Source organism: Agelaius phoeniceus, chromosome 6 (genome assembly GCF_051311805.1).
Source record: "Agelaius phoeniceus isolate bAgePho1 chromosome 6, bAgePho1.hap1, whole genome shotgun sequence".
Taxonomy (NCBI): domain Eukaryota; kingdom Metazoa; phylum Chordata; class Aves; order Passeriformes; family Icteridae; genus Agelaius; species Agelaius phoeniceus.
Genome location: NC_135270.1, coordinates 39,285,139 through 39,307,870, shown reverse-complemented (window position 1 = coordinate 39,307,870; position 22,732 = coordinate 39,285,139). Strand labels below are relative to the sequence as shown.

Sequence of the window (22,732 nt, the reverse complement as noted above, 5' to 3'; positions counted from 1 at the left end):
GCAGAGACCGAGTGCCAAGTCGGTGAGGCGTCACTATTGATTTTAGAGGGTTGAACATCAGAAGGAATAACTACTATGTATCTAAAATTGCTAGACTCACCATTTCACGTGGTAAGAAATGCCTGCTGAGGTTGCACATTGTTTTCAGGGGCAGGAGAATCAGATTCAGACTACCAAAAAGAATTGTGGTTTTCTAGTTCAATGGCTGACCTGAGACATGGTGGAAGTTTTTACATTTTATTTTTAAAAGCCTGCCTCTTCAAACCTATTTTTTACGCCCACTTCCAGGTTCAGCATCTTGACTCTGAAGTCAGTTTTAAAATGAGACACTGAGACATATTTACTTTTAAAATATTGAAAGAATCTCAACTTATTTTCGGTCTTTTCTTTGTTCTAACTCATTACTGATTTGAAGCTAATTTTGTAGAAAGTTTTGATTCCTTTCAAGATTATTCCAATGGAAAAGCCATACCTACATATACGTATATGTTTATTCTATTGTTTCCCCTTCTAGCAATAAGACACTGTCTAGTAATAAGACAATTTTTGAGATTTGCTGAACTGTTACAATTATGTGGTGAAGCCTGTGATCTGAGCCAGGTCTTGCTTTGCTAAAACTGTTTTTTTACACAAAGAACGTACATATAATTCTTTTTCCCAAAACCCAAAAGGAAAAGAAACAGTTCATCTGGGCATGCTTCCAAGCCTGTCTTTTCAGACAACCAAGCTCAAAAGAAGCTTGTCTTTTCTGCTCAAAAGAAGCTTGGTCTTGCCTTCTTCTAAGGGGAAATGCCACTCCCAAGTTCTCTTGCCTCTCCTGCTGCACCTCTTGCTTTTCTGCTTCCACAGCTGTGTTCCATCTACTGCCTGAGCTCTGCATTACCAAACAATGGTAATTTCCACCATCCCCCAAAAATCATCATCTTAGTCTTTCATATTTCTAGCTATTTTCTACTTTGGACACAGACTTCTCTTTTTTCCTTGTTTGCTTTCATAAAGGAGTTTGACTGCCTTCTTTTATTCAGTTGAAATTAAGTAAAACAGTGTGCCAAATAGCTTGTCTATGACTGCCAAAAATAAGCTTGCTGGAAGCCATTCCTTTCAATGCCATAGACCTGTCCATAGTCCAAGTGGAATACAGAACAGAGATCTTGTGGAATATGTCTCTGATTCATCCCCACTTAACTAACAGTTCTTAGTTGTTTCTTATCCCAAATATCCTCTTAGCCATGACACTGTGCCCTGGTTCATATTTCATCTTCTAATGATGCCTTTGAAACCAAAAGAAGTCTAAAAACCCCAATATTTTTCAAGATACACAATCCAGGAGATCTTTTCATTGCTTGTAGAAACTTTTAACAAGACAGCTGAGCAAGGGAAGACATATAAATTAAGCTTTTTCTTCAACAAACTTGAGGAAGAAAAAAGGACTATCCACCACAGTATCTGGTCATGTTGCTGTAAGGGGTTTTAAAACATCTTGTAGCATGAGGAAGGCAAAGAGATGCCCTGGCAGAGAGGAAATAGCCCTAAGAATGCTGAGCACCTCTCTGGAGTAGCATGGAGAAGCTAATAGCCAGCTTTCAAGGTAGCTGAAATGCTGCAGCACCAAGCAATAATAAAAAGAAGCTTGTTTTAAAAACAACCTAAAATTGTGTTCTCTTGTCTTCTATATTTGTCCCCATGGTCACAGACCCCATATTATGTATTCCTTATTTTAACAGATGAAGTAAAATTACTTTTTTTAACTGAAATGTTGTGATAAAGCAGGACCACTTAGAAGCACACATGCATATCTTTCCAAGATCGTGTGCAATGCTCCTGCAAGAACTGAGTCCTGATTTTGCAGATAAAAAAAATTTGCTGAGTTCCCCAAGGAGCTGCTGGCAAGCACTGGAAAAATTAGTGAGGTGCAATATTTTAGTGACTAAAATGTTTCCAGATTCCTCAAGAAGTTCTGCCTAGGATGAAACACTATGAAGCTTTCTCTCAACAGCTTCTAACCTTAAATAAAAGGGAAAATGAACAGTAAGGAGATCTTCTTTCTCCCCCTTCATCATGAATATCACTCCTATGCACTGGATGGAACCACTACTAACGTGCTAAGACTAAGACTAGGATCTTTTATTCTGGGAATCAATCTAGTCTGCAGAGGGGAAAATGTATGGCAGGTGTTGGGGGAGGCATTGTCCCACTACTCTGCTGAGTAACAGGCACAGGTGAACCAAATTTAAAGAAAATAACCATTTCAGCAACCCCTCAAACCACCATATGAAGTAGGAAGTGCAATCACGTACCACCTATCACAGAGCAAACTGCAGATGTGATCTCATTAAACCCTGATTTGATATTATGCAAATTTTTCTTTTGTACATTTCCACCTAGACTTTGTTAATACAAGTCTGTGTTAGCTCCAGGTGAGAGACACAACCAGGAAGGGCAATGTTTTGGTAGTAGTGCTAAGAACAACTCCTCCACCAGAAGAGAGCATCTCAAAGGCCACAGCAATCTCTGGCAACCAGTGTTTTTAATATGAGTCCCTGATCTAGCCCTTCAGATAGGATGGCCTTGACCCCTGACCCTGAGCTGATGTGAAATTCCTACAGGCCACACACAGATTTGCAGAGAGAGGGCAAAGAGGCCTCCAGGTCTCTGGTGCTCTCACACCTTGCTGCTCCAACAGCTGGGCAGCTTTCAGGTTCAAACTCAAAGTACAATAATTAAACCTGTTGCTTTTCCAACCTCTGAACCCTGTTCAGAAACAATGTTTCTTCTATGCTGTATTGGCACTAGTAGAATCTGTTTTGCTGTCACATAGGAGTGTGGAACCCAGGGCATGGCACAGAATGGTAACGCTGACAGCAGTGTTAGAGCAATAGTCAAAACTGCTTTTGCCCTGGCAATATGCTATGTATAACTTTGTATTTCACAAGACTTTGCCATTTATGGTGGAGACATTATTTCTTCTCATCTTTTAAGGGTTTTGGTTTTTTTTTTTCTTTCAGAGCAATGTTATTTATAGAAATAATTTTCAATTTTGACCCCCAGCCTGAGATCTGGCAATTTGAGCCCTTTTCATCAGTGTTAGCAACAGTATGGAAAAACTAAACTTTGGGATAACACCATACTCAGCTTGTTATAACTAATCATGCTATACAGAATCAGCTGGTTAAAATATGTGAATAAACAACTAAATATATCTATGCATTTTGGCATCTGCAAGACATTCTTTGTGGAAATCTACATGGCAGATTACTTAAGGAGCTTTCATAAGGGACACTGACTGTCATGGAGGGCAGACTAGTTATTGTCTAATGTATAATAACCTTCAACCAAGCAGAGCTTTCTTAATGGTTGGAAAAATTTTATGAACTGCAAAGGACAGTACTACACTAAAGTTGAGAGAGAGAGAGAATGATCCTAAACCACAAGAAAAAAATTGTTTCTCTCTTATGAAAATGTATAACTATTGTGAAAAGGATATATGGGTAAACTCCCACAAAATATTTGGATAAAACATTTGCATGAAATGCTGGCAATGTTATGTAAACACTGTGATTAAATGTCTAATTAATTATTATTATTTGCATTACATCCATATTTGAACATTCTAATTGAAGGACAGTTCTGCTGAGTTCAATACTATACAAATATGTCAAGGGAAAAGCTCCATTTCCCTTGTGAATCTGCAATCCAAACAGCAAATGCAAAGTAGAAAGAAAAAGAAATTAGGAAGTGACTCAGCCAAGAGCATATAGTAAGTCACTGTCAGAATGATGGGAAAAATAAATTCAAAACAACAAAAACATTCCGTCAGTCTTATGATATCAGACCCCATTGCCTCAATTTAAATCATGAAACATGAAAGCATGTGTAGCTCTGTTCATTCAAAACCACATCTTCATTATCCTTCTCCTATTACATGCCTCTGTCTGTCATGTTGACTTGGGGAGTGTGTTGGAGACAGAGACACCACTCACCCTGATGTTCACGTGGCAAACAGGGAGAGTTCATTCTCAAGCCCTTCCTTACAAAGGGCATTTGAAAAACCTGGTCTGGATATTTTGATTGGTCTGATCTCTACCTCCCTTCAGGCTCTGGCCAGTGAAATGCTGCAGCCTTGGGAGAGATGTGATTGGGCAAAGCCCCTGTCAGTCAGCCCAGGGGCTGCTTAGTTTGCCTAGCACAAACCAGTTAGTATGTGGCAAATCTGTCCCTATTTACAACTGAACCTTCTGAACACAATCAAACATCTGAAAGGCACAGATATGCCTTTCCTATTTCACAACATAATCTGGAAGTTTAGCCCTTCGCACACTACGTATATTTTATATGGGACAGTACAATTTGTGAACTTCACACAAATAAACCAAAATCAAACAAACCCCAATAGATCAAGTCAAGCACCCACTGAAAAATACCAAAGGATGAGATGGGCAAAGATCCCTCAAGCAGAAGAGAGCAGTCCTGCAATGATGTTTGAAGGATGAAAAAAGGTGTTCTTACTAAACAACATTCCCAGATCCAAGGAGGAGCTCAAGCTTCCACAAAGCTGGGCTGGTGTTTAAAACAAAGAGCAGAAACAGCCAGCCTCAAAAACAGTGTAAGCAGAAAGACTTTCCCTTTGAGAAATACAATTGTAGAAACTGGATTCTCCAGCAGTTCTGTGTCTTTTTTTATGGTGCTACAAGAGAGCAGCTCTCAGGTTGTGGAACCTTGCACTGGGTCAGTGGTACGTGCTGCTCCCAGCTGCAGCATCCTGCTGGTCCCACAGCTCCTAGGCAATTGGCACATAGCAGCAGCAGCCTGCAGCCAGAGCAGAGTACATCACATCCACGTTTATAGCTTTTCTACACATTTCTCTACTTTTTAATGGAAGAAGATAGACATTTTAGCTGCAAGGTATACAGAAATCTTGATAGAGACTGGGAAGCAGGAAAATCTGCTAGAACAGTGGGATGAGAAAAAGGAACTTGTGTAGCTGTATTTTCCCTAGAGCATTTTTTCAATTTTCATGGAAGAGTATAAAAGAAACTTTTGTTAAATACTTCTGGCTAAATACAGAAAATTCAGTTTTGGAAATGTTGCCTCTGTGACTTGTGTTGCCACCCACCATGGTGGACAAACCTTCCCAAGCTCAGTACAAGGTGGTTTCCCTTCCAACTTAGTCATCACTGCCAGCCTTGATAATGTGTGATAATGTGTACAAAATCATCCTTGCACTGGAGTCCAGCTCAGAGAGACAAACAAACCACAATTTCTAGGTGGGAATTACTGGGTACATAATATTGGTGGTAAGCTATGGTTTTTGTTCAACCAACACTTCAATCTTCTACTTATTTTGGAGTTTTGTTCAACTCCAGCCTCAACAACTTCAGTCAGTAAAAAGGCAACCCTTTCAAACCCCTCACGTGGGTTAGAAATTTCAACATTGTTAAGGAAAGCCTGTATTATGAAAAGGAGGAAAAAAAGACATTAATTAATCATTGTCTGCCTTATCTGATGTTGAAGAAATTTTTCAGGCAGAAGTTTTCAACCAATCTTATAATTAACCTTTATTTCTACTCTCTTTGTAATTCACAATTCACAAGTATATTTGCACCCAATTGCAGAATTCATGACCCAACCTCTGCAACTGTATTTACAGATATTTTAAATATAAAACAGAACCCCCCAAGAAACAGCATCTTCTTCTTCCATTTCTTCCCCTCCTGCTGAAACACACCTCAGAAATCTTTTAAAAGAAAGATTGTGTAATAACTTGCAATCAATCCCAACACCAGTTTTACTGCAGTTACAGCCAAGCTATACTCAGGACCAGATCAAGGGATAAGAAAAAGGTAATTTTCTGTCACCTTTGTTATCCATTCTCATTTCTCACACAGTAAAAAGCAATGAGCTAGTTAAGTTATCAGGACAATTTAGAGTAGTCTTTCTGAATTAGTTATCTGCAAGGAGCCTCACACATCTGTCCCACCAATGGCAGAACTCCACAGTGAAGAAGCAGAATGAAATCACCTCTTCCCACTACAGGACTCCAAATGCAGAAGGAAGCTGGAAAAAACAAGACTAGTGCAAGGTCACCACATCCAGGACTAGAAATGGCATAAAATCCTGCATTAAGTGTCAAAGATGTGCCTAAAACTTCCAAGAAGATCAGACTCCTGTTTCTCTCTGTAATAGGCTGTTATGACTTTTGATCCTCAGACCACTACAATGTTATCTTGAGGATAAACAGTAGGACTTTGCTATTTCTATAGGAAAATGGATATCTGCTGGGATCTCTGAGGTTCCTCCTTGCTGCCCCTGGTAGCAACACCTTCTCCTGCTTATTTGTGACCCCAGCAAGCCATCAAAGCTTCCTACAGCATTCCAGAAAGCGTGAGAGGACAGCACCAGAAGGTGAAGCAGTGACTAGCACTTGCCAAAGAGCTCTGAAGAGCCCAGAAGTGTTGCAGATCACAGCACACCACAGAGCTGTCCAAGCTCAGCAAAACCTGGCATACAGCTGAATGCCTCCACAGCCAGGAGGGCTCAAAGCTGAAGGAAGTCACAATTTGTAATATTTCAATTCACAAATATTTATTACAATATATCTTGGAAACGTTTTGATGGGCCCATGGACTTTACGGCTATTAATGACACCAGAAGCAGAAAAGCGGAATCTCTGGTAGCCTGTTTGAGATGAATACATTAGCTGTGATCAGAGTGACAATCTGGGTAGGAGGAGCTGAGTAGGCAGCAGCCAAGATACAGATCCCTTCCTTTATGGCTTCATCAGATGTATACAACTCTGAAGGGATAAATATCTCAGCAGCTTTTCTGGTAAAGGGCAGTTACCAATTCAGTAGCACCAACTGGCTAATGAGGAACTGAATTAACAGAGCTGACAAGAGCTCAGTTCCCCCACACTGCTTGGATTATAGTGACTAGGAAAAGAGAGCAGCATATATCCAATTCATGAAGGTGTGCATTAGACCCACCTAATCTTGCTGCCCATCACAAGCCCCATTCTTGCACCTATAAGAGTTGGAATTGGTTCTACTATAAGTATGATTTAAGTAATTTAAACTTGAATAAAGTATATTATCTAGTTCATAATCTAAATTTTAATGCTGTATGTTAACCAAAGCTAAATTAATCAAAACTACTCCGCAAAAAGCCAGATAGGAGAAATGGGCACTTTAAGTATGGTTTTAGGCAAGTGGTCTCCTTTATGAGAACCTGGGATTTTGCAATCATTATTTTGTCTTCTTTGTGCCTGAAGCTTTCGTTCTCCATGATGGTTTGATCCTTTTTGCCAAGTCTCTTCAGTTGTAGAAAGCTTTGGTTTGCTTTCCAGTTCAGGTTCCTGTCTGGTGCTTCTAATCCTCATTTTCATTCTTGACAGTTAGTCATCTGATTTCTTTGATCCTTTGTAGAAAACCTTGAGCTCCATTTTTATTCAGATTAGAATCCAGCGTTGAGAAGTAATGTTTTCTTTTCCTTGTAGTTTTGCAGCCTCTAGCTTGTTAAATCTTGTTTATTTTTTTCCAAAATCTTCAATTGCTGCACTTGAATTTTCTGTGGTTTCAGGCCATGCTTCTGACCTACACACAGCATCTGTGACAACAGTTATCAGCCTCTAACAATTGCAAGGGGTGAACGTCTTCCATGTCTTCTCTCTTTTTCAGTTCCTAATTGTTGTTTAGGAGCTAATGCTGGTGTACAGCACTGGGAGAGCAGTAAGTTACCCAGCTGCAACAGGCACTGCTTGGACTCTCACAGCCTTCCAGGTGTGTAGGACAATAAGATCTTTCCAGGTCTTCCAGGCACTGAGGTGGGGGAAGCACTCTGAGGATCTCCACTGTTGAATGGGAAGTGCCTAAAAACCCTTGAGAACTTAGGGGGTCTAGGCTGGCATCTCAAGGCACCACCACAGCAGAAATGATAGCTCCAGCCAGAGTACAGCCTCTACAGGTGACTGACAGACACAATTCATCCAGCTCATGCAAAAGAGGATGGCACTTGACTTTAGCACAGGTCATCAGGATGAAGATGCTGGTGGACAGTAGGATCCCTTCCTTGGTGTGCCAAAATGATCATGAATTCTCAGTAGCCAGAATGGTCATCTGAAATATCGCTCCAGTGTGATCCAACTGAAGTTTCCTGGAGGTTCCTGTCCACAAAGAGGGAGGAAGATTTTTCAGTTGAAACCAGTGGAAGCAATAAGTTGAGTGGGGTAGCGGAGTTGTGGTCTTATGAGGTGACTCAACTGCTACAACATCAGTGTTAACTGCTAATTCCTTGTAGAGGACAAGGTGTTTAATCCTCTATTTGAATACACCACTGTTCCTTAATTGGTTTAGCAGTATGGCCAGTGCTGTTGCAATTAGAACAAAGGTTCCCTTTGCATAAATCACCCAGCAGTGTATTCTGCATCTCCATGCGTGGGGCAAGAGAGGACATTGAGTTTTCAGCTTCAGAGCAATACAATGTTCTTAGGCCTCCTTTTGAAGAATCCCACGAGGATTTTTGGAACCATGATTATTTTCCACCAGAAGGTCCCTCCTGGAGACTTCAATGCCATGAGTTTAGGAATTTTTCAGCCACTGTTATTACAGCAGTATTTAGAATTACATGAGATGTAATTCTAAACATCCTTAGTGTTAAGGATGCTAAACCAAGCATACCCAAACTTTTGCATTCTCAGACAGACACAAACATGTTGAACACTTCTCTGGGGCCTGCCTTTCTATAAGTAGAACAGACGATGCCTGTACATGAATCCCAAAGGTTCAGAATTTGGCATAGAAGACATCAGAGATGCAAAACAGTATTGAACAGGCCTTGCAGATATAGACTTTGAAAAAATAATAATTTCAAATAAGAAAAGGAAAAAAGCTCTTCACACCTTTGCAAAAAGATTTACAGATTTTAAAGTTTGCAAAAAGGATGAGCTGAGCAGTCACTGGGTTGCATCTGAAGAGTGCTAGGGAACAGCCATTAAATCTGTGTTCTTTATACTCCTGCATGGAAGCATGAAAGTCAGAGTTTATGTACATGTTCTTGAAAGATCCTGCTATTCAGATGTCTGATTTCTCACATGCATGTGCCTCCCGGTCCACACTAATGAGTACTCAAGGAACACAATACATTGGCAAAACAGAAAATAGAGTCCAAACAAACAGACAACATGCAACAATGCCAAGAAGCCATGAAAATGCTGGTTTAAGACACTGTTAACAAATTTTAAGGACTGCCAAGTTACCTAGTTCCCTTAAGTATAGATAAAGAGGAAATTAAAAGCCAAGGGATCATTGCAGAAGTCCTTCTGAATGGGCCTTTTCTATAGGAGGATTAGTCACCTGTTTGTCCAGTAAGACCCATTATTTGTCCAATAAACACCAGTACATATATATATATATATATATGCATTCATTCTTTACAGTTTTCATTATACACCTGAGACGCTGCAGATACAAACCCTGAGTGGGAAAGAGATGTTGAATTAAGTTTTCTTAGTAATTACCCTAAGCAGAGATGATCTTTTGTCTCTTGGTCTTATCTATCAGGCATTAATTACTTCCCTGGTTCCCTACAGCTTCAGAGTTTTCTTTTCCTAAGCCTCTTTCTCTTCCAAATACATTTCTTGCATTTCTTACCTGTATAGAGCTACTGAGCCCTTTGTTGCCATAGTATCCTTAATTGTTCCCATGTCTGTCCTCTCCTGTTTTCTACAACATACAATTCAAAAACTTTTGCCATCCAGGATCTTATTTACTGACATAAATCACATAAGTTAACAAGAGAGATATTAAAGAGACCTTTAACACTGTGATATTTGCAATTTATAGTTTTGATTTAGCCACTTGCTAAGACTCGACAGAAAACAATTTTCTGTCTTCTAAAGCTTTACTTCATTGTAACCCATAAACAGTGTAAAATAAGAAAGATGCATTCAAAAGCTAAAACCTACAAATATAAAAGCAAGCATCCCTCAATTCTTAAAATAGAGCTTTTCAAGCAGCTTGTCTAACTATGGTGTTCCATGTCCCAGTGACATCTTCACCTCCCCTGGGATATTCATGCTGTTTAGCAAAGTAGGTAAAGCATTTTGTCCAGATGGTAATTTGTGCCCAAAAAATGCATGACTCATGAGGATAGTCAAAGAATAGGCTAAATAAAATCAAGGGGGGGAAAAGTTCATGTTACTTTTCTTCCACCTACTCACACTACATTCTGGTTCTGAGGCTGGTGGCTGGTGGACAAGCAGGAATAGCCACATTTGCTTCTCTGTCATTGGATTGCACAGATATTTATGTGTACATACATGCCAAGTAGTTATTCATTCATAAAAGAAACAAAGCCAAAACCAAAACACCCACAAAACACCAAACAACTTGTGATTTATTTGACTCATAACCAGAACTTGTAAAGAGAAAGCATACAAAGAACTAGCAATTCAGTAGTAATATTCTGGGCAGGAAATTTCACCAATAGATAATATCTATAACAGCCAGTACAAGATTTTATTTTCATGGAACTTGTTGAACAAGAAGTACCAGATGAGCACCGGGACACGGGGTGTGTGTAGAGGTATCGCCCGGTGAGCACACCTCACACACCTCCCGGTCCTGCATTTCCCATTGATGTACCAGAGCCACGCTGACAAGTATTCCGTACTTTGGGAAGGGAAAGCCGAGTGCCGGGCGCGGATGCCGGACGAGCAGCGAGCCCCGTACGGCCGCGGCGCAGAGCCCGGCGGTGCCGCGGCCAAAGGCGGAGGCGCAGAGTTTAGGAGATGCTAAAGCCGCGGAAGGGAAACGGCGGGTCCATTGGCTGCTGCCGGCTTGGATACGCACCGCCACCCCACCTGGCAGCGGCGGGAACTCCCGCTCCCTCCGAGGGACACCCGTTCCGATCCCTCCGGGGGACACCCGTTCTGATCCCTCCGGGGGACACCCGTTCCGCTCTCTCCGGGGGGCACCCGTTCCGCTCCCTCCGGGGGACACCCGTTCCGATCCCTCCGAGGGACACCCGTTCTGATCCCTCCGGGGGACACCCGTTCCGCTCCCTCCGAGGGACACCCGTTCCAATCCCTCCGGGGGACACCCGTTCTTGCCGCCCGCTCCGCTCCCGCCGCCGCGCCCCGCGCCGCCGTGTCCCTTGTGCAAGGGCGCCATCTGGCGGGAGCGGCGAGTGGCGCCGCCGGGGCTCCTGTCCCTCCGCCTCAGAACACCGGCAGCCGGGCGGCCCCGGGAGGCTGGAGAGCCCCGGGAAGCCCCGGGCAGCCCACGGAAGCTGGGGAGCCCCGGGCAGCCCACGGAAGCTGGGGAGCCCCGGGCAGCCCATGGAAGCTGGGGAGCCCCGGGCAGCCCATGGAAGCTGGGGAGCCCCGGGCAGCCGCGCGGCCCCGGCTCCGCCAGCAGCACCGCCTTTGAGGCGCCCGGCACCTCGCGGGCCAAAAGAGTAGGAAAGGTGCTAAAGGTGACTCGGCAGCGCGTCGCTGGAAATGCCAGGGCTAAGGCAGGGGAGAAGTCTATTTTTTAATTTTTTTTTTTTTTTTTCATGGAAAGTGTAATTTCGAAGGGATTTAGTCACAAGACAGTAGCTTGTCATAATAGACCATTATTCCATCGTCAGAGTCGCGCACGGGAAGTTCCCAGGGCCCGCTGGTCTTCCCAGAGTAAAACACAGGGCGCAAGAGGAGAGAGCCGAGCAGGGACCGGGTTCTGCGAGCACGGGAGTTCACGGCTTGCAGCTCTCAGCTACTGAAATAACTACTTCAGGGGCAAATTTAAATGCGCGTATAATCATTCACACTCATGAAAAACATTCGGGGAAAGATTCTTATCAGAGGCTGGAGCTTAAGTGAAGTATTTGGGGACTGGCCACCCCCTCATTTTCATCATAGGGATGCCGAATTCCTGTTCCTCTAAGGAATTTTTTTTAAAAGCTTCTCAAAGATTTTATGCCTGGATGTTCATGTTTCTCTGCAGCAAAAAGATGCTATTCTCTGTATCCAACAAACCACACTTACGGTGCTATTTTATATGCACATACTTTTCACTTTTTTTTTTTTTTGGTCTACTTACAAGTTTTCCTCTTTTAAAAAAGTGCAACCTGCAAACCTGCGCACACACAAAAAAACCCCAAACCCAAAAAAACCCTGGCGAGTCAGAATCTGTAGTAATTTGCAGCTCTCTCCTTCAGAACTACTGCCTCTGAATTTTAAAATTACTTATCTCAAGAGAAATCGGTATGCTGGCAGAAGAATAAATCTCAATAGCTGTATAAGAATCTGTATTCATTCAATCTCTTGTTGAGGACTTTGCTTTGTAAGACAGTATTTTGTAATATGTCAGGTTTTGCTTCTCTGGTTCTTTGTTGTTTAAACTGACGAGCAATAAGCTACCTTTTCTTTTCATCCTCCATCACTAAAAAGTTAGCAATTTTCCACAACAATAAATGGAGCATAGTAAAAAAAGTAAAAACTTACAGTGAAAAATGCTTGGAAAAAAATCTTGAAAAATCATACCTACTCTTGTTTGTAATGTGTGAAATTATTACAAGTATGTTCACTATGAGGACTATTGATAGATTACTCACAATTTAGCTAAATTCAATGAACCACATACTGTGCCCATCTCAGTAGGTGACTCATGCATTTTGTATTTCAAGTATCAAATGTTTGCCAAAAACAGTATTTAAAAAAGTAGGAAAATGGTTCAAAAGGGCTTGTGAATAGGTTGGGACTACCCACAGGCAGCTCTTACTTATGTTCTGACCACTTACGTAGGATTTCATGGCACTGCTGTAGTGTTCTGCTAGAAGTAGTGCTTAGCCACAGCAGCCCCACCTTACGCACTTCATGTCTTTTTCTCCCATATATTGTACATTCTTTAAATACACACACATTAGAATTTAATGCAATGCTTTAAAGCAGTTGTGTTTTAAAGAGAAAAGCCTGCAGAGTAAACATTTTCCCTACGGAGTTACTGCTCTGTAATTTTATACACATTTCCTAATTTTCCAAGCACCATGCTTTGCCCCTCTAAATTTCAATGTAAAAAAAAAAGCAAACAAATCAGCAATGTCAAAAGAATAATTTAGCTGATCCCTGAATAATGTATAATACTATTTTAAATCAAATATTTCAATATAAAGCTCCAGAATCAGGTCCACAAGAAGGAACAGGCTTCAGTCCTCCTGGTGTTGACACCTTTTCACAGTTTCAACACCTGCAGGGTGACAAAGGATGCTGCTACATGTTGATGACTTGTAGGTTAGCTTAGATTTAGGCAGTTTTCCAAACTCTTTCATACAGAGCTCAGAATGCATCTGCATCTTTTTTACCTTCAAGTAAGAGTTACCTGATCCCAGAATATTGTGCATTTCATATGCACAACATCCATGTATTATAAACTATTTTGTGAAAGCAGACAATCATGTGCCTTTGTGGTGTGGGATGAAAGGGGACAATTTTTTTTTACCAGGACCTGTGAATTGTACACATTTATAGAGGGTGTGACTTTCAGTGTCTGTTTTCTGGATGCCTTAGAATGGGTGAAATATTTGGTGAGATATTTTTGCATGTTTGATGACTCCTTTAATTCGTCACTAATCATCATCTTCTTTCCCAGCATTCCTTTGGCATTTTCCTCCATGAGCTGGCTCTATATGACAGAGTCCCTTCTGATCCCTGGAGGAAGCCAGTACAGTGGCATCTAAAAAGTGATCAACCTAGAGTTCACAGAATCATAGAGTGATTTCAGTTGGAAGGGCCCCAGGAGATCACCAAGTTCCAACACCCCAGCCAGGGGCAGGGACACCTGCCACTAAACCAGGCTGCCCAGGGCCCCATCCAAGCTGGCCTTGAGCACTTATGGGGATGGGGTTCTCTGGGTGACCTGTTCTAGCATCTTATATCCAGTTCCTAATATCTAATCTAAATCTACCCTCTTTTGGTTTAAAGCCATTACGCCCTTGTCCAATCACTGTGTGTCCTTGGAAAAAGTCTCTCCTGCTCTCTGGGAGGGGTCCAGGGAGGCTGCTATAAGATCTCCATGGAGCCTTCTCTACTCTGGCTAAACAATCCCAACTGTCTCAGCCTCTCTTCAGCACCTCTTGAGAGTTGCTCAATCCTTCTGATCATCTTTGTGGCCTCCTCCTCTGTGGGTCATGTTGACTAGGGATATATTATAATAGAGCCTCTATTCTGGCCTTATTACCAAGCAGTGCAAGATAGCCCAGGAGCCCAGTCCTCAGGGAGACAGGGAGCCCAAAAGCTGGGCTAGCTCATGGCCATCGCTGCAGGCCACCCTCTAGCAAGCTTGGTGATTGGCAGCTCTTTAGTGATTGCAAGCTCTCTTAGGATCTCAGCTCTTGCTTGCTTGCTAGGTAGGGAGCCCTTGGCTGAGGCTGCAGCAGACGGTGGGAGAGGAGAAGGAGAGGTCCTGGCGTTCCATAGCCGTGTTTATTGGGGAGTCTGTCAAGGGTCCCAGAGACAGCTCTTCTTCTGTCAAATGGGCTAAAACAGCCCCTTTTATAGGGTTAAGGGAAATCCAAACTTGACCAATAGTAAGGGTTAAGTAACATGGCCTATGGGGTTACAGAGATAAGCTATGGGGCGGGGGTCAGAGAGACAGGAACTTATGTTGCTGTCTCAGCAGTTCCTATTGTTCAATCCTCCACGGGGCCTTACCCAGGTCCATGGGGTTTACTACAATATATTAAGTTGATGGAGTCACAACTTCCCTATATATGCAGAATTGCTGCAGTTAAGCATAATATTGACCTCTGAACTTTATTTAATAAATTAAAAACCTAGCATGAAGCCCATTTCATTCATTGCTTTGTCAACCACTTCACATTTGTACCCTGTGTTTCTTGCAAAAATTGTCAAAAGAACACATGTGGAAAAGTATTGTGGGAAAACATTTTATTTATTTTAGATTCATTTAACGAGATTTAGCAACCAGGCAGCAAATAGGAAAAACAACATCAGTATGCCCAGACAATTCTCTAAAGGCCTTTACCAACTGTTTTGTAACAGGTTCATTAGCATCCTGCCTATGAATTACCAAAATTGATTTCTTCATATTGATGTGGGTGAAAGTAATGATACTTGAAGGAAATAGAAAATTTTAAGCAGAGAATGTATACATATTTTGCTGGTAATATAAACTTGTCCAAGTGTTCTGCATTGGGAGTGAATGCATGTACAAGATGGAAAGTCTCAAACAACATACAGATTGTATTTCTTAATACTCTAAGATTGAGGCATTGCTCCACTTGGGAAATCATGTTAATTGTTAAATGATGACAGCTGTAATATTAACATTTTTAACAAGGGGCCAGATTATTGCTTTACTATCCATGCATCATGCTAGAAATGCTTTTTAACATCAGAGACTCAATATTTATCAAGAGAATTTGATTTAGTAATAACCAGTATAACAGTACTCCACAGTTTCCATTAGTTTGATTGAATGTTATATCTGTCTAAGCAAACCAAGCATTAGGCGCTTCAGTGAAAGTCACTTGTCACGGAGAAAAATATAATGCATGAATATTTCATTAGTAGATGAATACCCATAAAAACTTTACTTGAAATGCTTGAAAGCACCTACTGAATGCTTGCCAGTTATCTCATAAAACAGAGATGGTAGTAATGCTGCTGTTGAAACAGGAAAAAATCTATTAGATCATTTAACGTACTAAAACAATTATGGTATAATTATAAGGAACATAATTATATGTTCTTGATGTCTTTAACAGTGCAAGCCTCACTAATTAACATTAGAAATTCAATCAAAACAAATTATGCTTTAAAATTTAAGGATGAACTTAAAGAGAAAGATCACATTTACCAAGTCAAACAAATATAACTTTAAATTCCACCTATAGTAGGCAAACTCTTCATATGTATGTTTGCAGTCTCTCTCTCTTTTCATCTTCTAAATGTTACTTAGTGTATTTGGAGATATATTGAGAGAGAGAGAGAGAGATGTATGCATACATTCAAATTACTTACTATTATAGAGAGCTATAGTGTCAGTTTTGCCTGAGACAAAGTCCAATTGGATTCTTGTGGCCTTTAGTTTAAACTTTAAAGGAAGAGATTCATTCTGTTTCTGGTGTATTTGGGTGTTCTCTGCATATACCTGCATTGTGTATAAACTTACCATAAAATTTTAATCTCCGATTCTCCTTGGTTTCTATTTTACTGTTCTCTGTTGCTTTTCACCTCTCAGGACTATGGGACTTTTTATAGAACAAAAAACCCACCAGTTTTTGGGGAAAACATTCCATTCTTTTAAAAAGTTTAGATATGTCATGTCAGTAGGACAGCAGAAAAGATCTGCCCAGACCTTTCCCTGTATGAACTATTCTCTTTGAAAACATCTGTTTTGCAGAACTGGAATTAGCCTAATTGCTTCAATCCTGTTGTCATTCTTAGTTTTCCACTGGAAGGGATTTCTCTGAGGCTCAGGCTGGTTCCAGTCAAAATATACAGGTTCTTTTTTTGTTTCTTCGTAAACAAACATTGTGTTTCACATCAAATAGGCATCTATGGCTCTGTCTCAGTTACCACTGTGCTCCACAGGAAGGATGGGCACTTGCTTGTAGCCCCTGCATCCCTTCAGAGAGGGAGGGGACTTCCAACCAGCTGGGATGCATTTCTCTGGAGATGTCCAGTGAAGCCCAGCTCTGTGAGCAGCACAGCCAGTCAAGGTATACAGAGCAAGAACACTTGAAAACTTTGGACATATATAGAGTAATATTTAATCCAAAAGAAACAACCGCCATTTTTTGTTCAGTATTAGAGTGTTAGATACAAAAACAAATTTCAAAACATCTGAATTGCTTATGGAGTGGAAATTCCCCATTTTTGGCTAGCGTTTTTCCTAGACTGCTACTGATAGTCTGATAATTCTCAAAAAAATCTTGGTGTGAGGACTATGAGATTTCAAGTCCTTATTGACCATTAGAAAAGCTGGTACTTTAGACCCAAGTGTATTCCCAGAAATACTGGACTTTATCAGAGCACATCAGCCACAGCAGTGATCAGTGCCAGTGAAAATGGGCAAATTTTTCACAGAATAATTGCATTGGAGTATTTGAATTCTAAGAAGAAAATTCAGACAACTCCTTGCATAATTTGATTAATCAACACCTCCTCAGTGAATAAAGAGTCTCTCATGCTATTAGAGGTTGAATGGATTCAAGAGCTTTGCTGGAGAATGACAGCAAAAATTGACTGAATAACACAGAAACAAACTTGACAAGTCCTCCACATATAAGACTGCTTTCTATTTCAGGTTCTATTCCATTCTTACACAGAACCAATGATGGGATGTCTTGATCCTCCATATAAGCCCTTTAAATATAGCAGTGTAATGCTTTTGTTTTTATGTGACAAAATATCCCTGTTATGGTTGGGCTGCCTGCTCTGCTTTCACCCCTTCACCACACAATATTTCTCAGTGCAGCTGGAGTATGGAGAAACCCTCTACAGTTTTTCCCTGAGAATTTCTATACTACATTACATTCCTTCTGTGAACTGGAGTTTTCAAAACAATTTTATTCACATTTTCACCATATTCATATGGTCAGCTGTGCAATACAGTAGGCTTCTGTTATTTGGTTTAGTTTGCAGATGTTTTTAGTAAGGCTTACAATAAAATATTTTCCAATGCCTACCATCATCTTTCCTCTTCTGAAGAACCACCAAAATACCTCTGGGGCCCTGGCATGCATTTCGCTGGTATTTGGAATGGCAGCACACAATGACAAATAAATAAATGGTAATAAAGAAAAAAATGTCACATCAATTTCACTTTGAAACAAATGACTGCAAAGCAGCTGATTACAACTGGAGAGAAGATGTAGAAAGGTAAAATGCTGGTAGTATCAACTGGAGTGAATTAACTGGGTTGTTACTCAGGCACAGTCTCAACAAGAAGATTGACTGTCAGAAGGAGATTTTAGTGGTGTGAAAACTTGCATTGCATTTCTTCAGCACACAGAAGAGCAATCTACCTGGTTTTCCCAAACATTACAAAATCAATCAGGCATTTTCCCTGTCTGTTGTCTGCTGAGAGGGATGGGGAACCCTAAAATGAACAGGAATGAAAAAGACCAGAAAATCTTTATAGTACACCAGTACATTTTGAAGAAATATAGTTATTTCTGATTTTTTTCTTAAAAAGGAATTTTTAAAAACACTTTTGGAAGAAAATATAGCACTTATTGTCAATTTGCATATTTGGCAAATAAAGGGAGAAGTAGTAGAAAACTGCTGGACACTGCAGGACACTCAGACTGAGTTTCTCATGGAGTTTTCTTTTCCAAATTTTATCTAGCTATTACAGTCATTTAAAAGGTAATTTTTAACAGAAATTCCAACACATGTACTAATAATTTTATTTTTTTCTCTTCTGCTTAGAGCCTGTTGTGGCATTGGTTACAGTTGCTTCAATAACTTCCTTAAACATCTTCAGCCTATATATCACCAAGTTAAATATGTCTTCACCAGGTCCAGGAAGGATTTCTTGGGAATGTGAGGGAGATTTCCAAATCTACTTGTCTGAAAGAACCTGACTTTTATTTTCAGATTTGAAAATGTTAAACTATTTTTTCCCAGTTACCTGAGATGCACATGTACTGCACATTTCTTCAGTATTTTAAATCTGTAATTAAATGGGTTTAGCAAACAGAAAATCAGTCTATAAGGTGAATATCCTGGCCTTGAAACCAAATACTCTGAGCCCATGTTAATTTTTATTTCACTGCTGCAAATATAGCTGTACTTTTGTCTTAGATGCAAGGATTTCAACATCTTGTCGAAGTATTACACAGCAGAATTAATATTCTTTAACATATTTTATCTGGTGATCAGGATAAGAAAAAGTAAAGTCCCTCCAAAATAAGCTTACTGCATTCTTAAATTGTGTCTTGCTAAATAGATTTTAATCAGTGTTATCCATTCACAAAAATTAGCAATGTGATGCATAACAAGAGCATAATTTGCTGTACTGGGACAGTGACAAAGCAGAGTACTTACTTACCCTGTAATGGCCATTCAGATCAGAAAAGAAAAGGGGAGGCACACCAAACTGATTAAGACACATTCTGACCTAATGACCAGGATCTTGGAAAAGTGGTTCTTCAATATTCTCAGCTGTTAATTCTCACAGTTTCACTGTAGGATAGCACAAATGAAATGGGGGCAAAGTCAATATTGGTGTGCTTAAGTTAATGGCATGGAGACAATGCAGCTATAATATTTTCATGTGTCCACTTATGAACTGTAACTTGTGGTGTATCATTAGACTCTGCAGAGGTGCAATAGTAATAAAAGGAGAAAGCAACATCTGTCCTCAGAAATTACTTTCCCAAGGGACAAGCATGAGAGCAGAAGGAATAGCAGAGGGGTGGGTCAAGGAGCATTTTGCCATCTGAGAGAGAGTAAAAAGAGTGAGCTACAGGTAAGATGAGAAGAGATGAGAAGAGATGCCATATCTGTCATCCTTCAAGGAGTGCTCAGAGAGGATGGGCTCAGTAGGGAAGTGCCAGCCTCCATTAGGGTAAGTTTCCACCCTCAGCAGTTAAAGCAGGGAGCTGCACTCAGTGTTGTGCATTGACATTCAAGCAGGAAATCTGACATCCCTCTTTTGTCACACTGATGTAACAGGCTGTGATTCATGTCTCTTTAGAGACACTTTCCCAGCATGGAATATGGAACTGTGGCCCTTGAGGGAGAATAACAGCATGAAATCTGTGGGTATGTGCTCCTGATGAAATCAGCATTTTCTTCAAACCTTCCTCTGAAGTCCAGAATTTCCAGGACTTCACGTGAATGTTCAGCATTTATTTTCATAGCTACTTAAGCAACAAAAAGATTTCAAGGTAAGAATTGCAGCTAAGTCATTTCTGACTCGCCCATCTGGAGGACACCCCAGCTCTCTTCAGTAATGCAAGTCTTACCTATTTTATTAACTATTGTATTGCTATTTTATTAACCAAACCAAAAGGTACCACAATGGCAGTGCCCCATTTGCCTTGCTGTCCAGGTTTCAGATGGGATAGAGTTAATTTTTTCCTAGGAGCTAGTAGTACAGTGCTGTGTTTTTTGGATTTAGTATGAAAATTATATTGATAACACACTGTTTTGGCTGTTGCTAAGCAGTGTTTATGCTCACTCAAGGACTTCTCAGCTTCTCACACCTCCCCAGCAGTGAGTCAGCTGGGGGGACACAAGAAACTGAGAGAAGACACAGCCAGGACAGCAGACCCAAAATGACCAAAGAGATATTCCATATCATAGGGCATCACAAACCAAGGGGAAAGGTGGCCTGGGGCCACTGCTCAGAAGCTGGCAGCAGTCCTAAGAATCCTAGGAAATGCTGACTTTCTGAATTCATTGCTTCCTGACTGGAGGTGTTTAAGCTGGTCCATTTTACTGTGCATTGCAACATGCAGATATTCAGTTACCAATCCCCAGCAAATGAAGCAGTAACCAGCAACATCATTAAATGTCTTAACAGAATTTTCTGAATTTTTCCTGCAAATGTCAATGTTTAATCAGCTGATGGCAGCATCCTGATAAAAATTATATTTATTCATTAGTTCTATATCAAGTTAAAGTAAAGCAATTAAAATTCCTTTACACGTCCATAGAAAAAGTAGATTTAAAAAAAAATCACTGTGTTGATTAGAAATTTAACAAAGAATAAGTATTGTTGATTCTAGAAGTCTTTTTTTTACCCTTCAAAGAACAAGCCTTAACGTACTAGAGGTCACATTTTAGATCTAAAATATGGACATAATGAGACTCATTTCTTTTTTACGGTGCTTTAAAATCTCCTGATGAAAAGTGCTATATAAGACCTTGATATTATTATGATTAATGCTCATAATCACCATCTTGTCAGTACTTTTTCCCCTTCTGACCTTCTAGTTTCCATGTAGTAAAAGGCACTTACCTCACTGCTTGATCAAGCTCTTAAGACAGCTCAGGCAGCAGGTTTATGCCTCCTTTCCAGGAGGTGGATTCAAGAATCTACCTAGGTGGCTTGATAAAAGAAATGGGATGCTCTGGAAAAAAAAAAAAAAAATAGAAAAAAATTCTAAAAAATCATTGATTCTTATTTATCCAAGGAAGTTTTTCTTCTCCTCAACTCTCAGGCTTTTTTCTCCCTGGGTCACTGTCCCTTTAGGTAGGACATCCATGGAAATCATTCTGAGTGATTTTATTTGAGATGGGATGCATTAAGGATGGTGTTTCAGCAGTGAATGTTTCAGCAGTGAATGTTTCAGCAGCACTCATTCCACTGCAACAACTTCAGGCTTGTGGGCAAAAATTGGGGTTATCTCCCTGTTTTATTTTGGTTATTGGGCATGAACTGCTGAGATGCAGCCTCATCAGAGACAGAATTTGGAGAAGTGAAGAGAAGTTAAAGGAATTGTGTAAATTACACTTTGGTGCTTTTCTGGTTGTACTGGCATTGGTGTTTCTCACGGGCTGCAAAACAGCAGCCTGCAGACCTTTACAGGAGCTGCATCCTTATGTGAGTTATCAACTCCACAGCCCCACCCTAAAGCAAAATGCAAACTCACTCAATAAAATCCTGGTCTCAGCAGCATTAATGACAAAACCTCCTCTAGCACTGGACAAATGTCATCTATCCTCTGGCTGTGTAAAATATTCTGGAAAGCTTTGTTCACAGGTAGAAGGACATTGTCTAGGTTTTTTTTTAATGCACACATTTCAAAATAATGGTCTGAACAAGTTTTTTAATAGATGTCTTTGTAAGTTTAACCACTGGAACTCTTTCCCCAAGAGAAGAAGTCCCACTACCAGCCAGGGCTTATGGAGTGTAAATCCATTTATAATGAGCTTCACTCATACTTTTCTGTAAAAATAAAAAGGATGGTTTTTGTAAAATACTGAAGATGCTTGAATATGAGATAAGAGCAAATACAAAACTTCTCCTAATTTACTCACATATCTGTAATTGAGCTGTTCCTAAAGAAGAGCATTAATGTGTTCCTTTGAGTGAAGGGTGACAAATTTCTTTCCTACTTAATACTATTCCACTGTGGTGGAATATTGAACTTAAATGAATTATAGCTACTTTAAAATATTTTAATTAAACTTATCAATATATTAATCAATATCAATTATGAATGTTTATATTAAATGCATCAATATAAATCTGATGATGCTGGACAAACTGCTTATATAAAGAGATATGATTTCATATAATATTCCACTGCCACATAGCTATATTAGTATATCTCTACACCACTGGAGATATCCAAACTTACAGGAAACTTTAGGAAATGGATATCCTGAAACAAAGAGATCAAGTAGGGACTTCTCTGTTATTGCAGATTAACCAAATATTATTTTAGGAACTTGCTTCTCTTCTGTTGCAATGTTTGTTTCTGTGTTTCCAGGTAGCATTTCTCCTTATGAAATAGATCAGAATGCATTAAGAAAACACTTAATGATATTGTAAATAGAATAGCTGAGCAAGATTATCAAGTAAAGCTACTTGATAAAATCAAGTAAAGTTAATTTATTTTACCTTTCTGTTAGTTCATGTCTCACTACTGTAAGTAGAACATATTTGCATTCTAGGTAATGTGACTGACCTGGGAATGCCAGTTCCCTAAGTTCTGGCAAGGAGAAATTTGTTACATATTTAAAATGAGCAGAGGTCAGCATTTTCAGGCTATG

General features: G+C 40.2%; 1 long non-coding RNA gene across 1 annotated transcript in view; it reads right to left on the bottom strand.

Moving 5' to 3' along the window:
• Positions 1–17,822: 17,822 nt before the first annotated feature.
• The window catches only part of LOC143694222 (uncharacterized), a 50,614-nt gene continuing 45,704 nt past the window's right edge, over positions 17,823–22,732 (bottom strand). Inside the window, exons 2-4 of the long non-coding RNA XR_013182575.1 lie at positions 20,973–21,084; positions 19,056–19,189; positions 17,823–18,101 (exon numbers count right to left, since the gene is read on the bottom strand). This is a non-coding gene — a long non-coding RNA (uncharacterized LOC143694222). The remainder of the gene's footprint in view (positions 18,102–19,055; positions 19,190–20,972; positions 21,085–22,732) is intronic.